Source organism: Neovison vison, chromosome 13 (genome assembly GCF_020171115.1).
Source record: "Neovison vison isolate M4711 chromosome 13, ASM_NN_V1, whole genome shotgun sequence".
Classification (NCBI taxonomy): Eukaryota; Metazoa; Chordata; class Mammalia; order Carnivora; family Mustelidae; genus Neogale; species Neogale vison.
Window position 1 is genome coordinate 31,670,482 of NC_058103.1, and position 2,664 is coordinate 31,673,145.

A 2,664-nucleotide genomic window follows, 5' to 3' on the forward strand; every position below is an offset into this window, starting at 1 on the left:
CCCTCCCTGAAGACGGTATTTGTCCAAGTATGGGACCACCTGTTCCAGAACCGGTCCAGATGCCTGTGAAAGATGCAGTTCCGGTCTCAGCCCTTCACCAACCTTAGACGAATTATCTGACTTCTCTAGACCCCAGCTGCCCATCTAGGAAGGAAATAGAGCATCGCTTCACAGAAATGCATGGAAGAGCTCCCATACAATTTCCGACATAATGGTGGCTACTGTTCCCTCTTAATTCCCAAGGACGACAAGACAGTCATTGTGTTGAACCCCGGGGGACAGAGATGACCCTGCCAGCCCTCCTCCTTAGGGAGCTTACAGTCTATCCGCTGACACAATGAGTCCTTCCTCTTCAAACCAAGGCTGCCACTCTTAATGATTCAATGAGGCCTGTGTTGTTTGCTTTTTCCAGAACAAGAAGCTCTTTGTACCACAGAAAGGAACCCCATGCTGGTTGAGAGCATTCTCTCACCCTGAAGGTAATAACCCTCCTCAGTTTCCTCATCTGTAAGATGGGCTTTCTCCATCCTCAGGGTGAGGAAGACAAGCATATCTGGGTCATGTGCAGAGGCCTGGGGAGCTCTCTGAGAAAGCCGTACTGACAGGGACAAGAAGTCCTGGGAGCAGACCCCCACGTGGGCCTCCCCTCAGGAGAAGCACCTCAGGAGAAGCCCACGGGACCTGGCTGAGAGAGAGGGCACCGTGGCCAATGAAACCAATGAGGTGGGAAACCCCAAGGCCCCGCCCAGCCCACCTGGCCAACACCTGCAGAGCTCTTGCCTGCCCAGACCCGTCTCTGTCCACAAGGGAGAGGCTGCCCTGAGCCGTCTCTCCTCTGAAGCCTTCAACTTTCTCCTTCCTTTCCAGCTTCAACTTCCAAGCTGAATGGACACAGAGAGTTAGTTCTCCTGTTGTTTCTAGGCCGCAGGTGGCAGAAAAAGTAGCACCTTTGCTGGGACAGCTGCAGGGAGTGCAAGAGAGGGAGGCCAGGAGGTGCCGCCCGCAACAGCCACCCCTGGCCCCAGCAACAAAGTGGTCCCTGTTTCCAGCCCCCTACAGGTGGTTTCGGCTACGGGGAGGCTGTCCAGAGAAAAGTCTGGCTCACACTTTCAAACGGGAGATGGGCCCCTCTGCTTTGCCAGGCTTTCTTAATTTACTGCATCAAAGTTTAAATACATGCAAAGTGATTACTTCAGCTAATTCATACAAATCATTAACTTGACCCTCAAACAGTCCTGTTCTTATTAGTCTCAATTGTGAGAGGAGAAACCCAGGGGGCCGAGGGTAGCCGACCCAGGACATCTGACCATCAGAGCAGCTCGGTTTTTCACAACATCCTCCTCTCTACAGCAAAATTATTTCCATCAAGAATCATGGAATGAAACAAATAATAAAAAGGGCCAAAAAAGAAACACAGGGAAGTGTTTCTTGTATTCAACTTTGTATATCAACCACAAGAGACTCTTAATCATAGGAAACAAACTGAGGGTTGCTGGAGGGGAGGGGGGTCGGGGGATGAGGTAACAGCGGGGATGGACATTGGGGAGGCCACGTGAGGTCATGAGCACCGGGTGTCATATAAGACTGATGAATCACAGACCTGTACCCTTGAAACAAATAATACATTATATGTTAATTAACTGAATTTAAATTTTTTTTCAAAACTTATATCAAGGGGCACCTGGGTGGCTCCGTGGGTTAAGCCTCTGCCTTCGGCTCGGGTCATGATCCCAGGGTCCTGGGATCCAGCCCCGCATCGGGCTCCCTGCTCCGCAGGGAGCCTGCTTCCTCCTCCCTCTCTCTCTGCCTGCCTCTCTGCCTACTTGTGATCTCTGTCTGTCAAGTAAATAAATAATAAATCTTTTTAAAAGAAAAAACTTATATCAAAACATATATTTTTTGGCTTCCCTTTTTTATTGCTTATCAAATTATTATAACAACAGCATATGACTTGTAACAGAGAAAAACCATACACAACTCCAGTCTCCTAAGAAAAATCACGTGTTTATTTCTCTGTCATCCACTTACAGCCTACAACCATATGTGCACATATCTCTCCATGGCTCTAATGACAGAAAATCTTCTATTTTTATGCTTTCTTTTTGTTGCCTGCCATATTATAAGCATTTCCAACATGGTAATAAAATCTTTATAATTATGGTTCGAAGCGGCTGCAGGGGACAAACGAGAAGTCCACCAAATGAACATCAGTGCAAGCGGTGGGGGGCGACAAGATAAACATAACAACTCGGTATTTTTTTGTTTCAACAACTAAAGCAATGCAAGACATTTCTCAGCGGCAGAAATACAAAATCATCTCTGTTAAAACACAAATACTATGGGTGCCTGGGTGGTTCAGTGGTTAAAGACTCTGCCTTCTGCTCAGGTCATGACCCCAGAGTCCTGGGATGGAGCCCTGCATCAGGCTCTCTGCTCAGTGGGGAGCCTGCTTCCTCCTCTCTCTGCCTGCCTCTCTGCCTACTTGGGATCTCTCTCTGTGTCAAATAAATAAATAAAACCTTGGAAAAAAACCACAAATACTACATTACAGAAAGAAGTAATAGATTAAGTACTTTTTAATTACATCAACGTTGGGGTAGGGGTTTGGAGTTTTGTTTTTTTTTTTTACAAGAAGGGAAAAAACACATGAAAAAATGTTTCCAA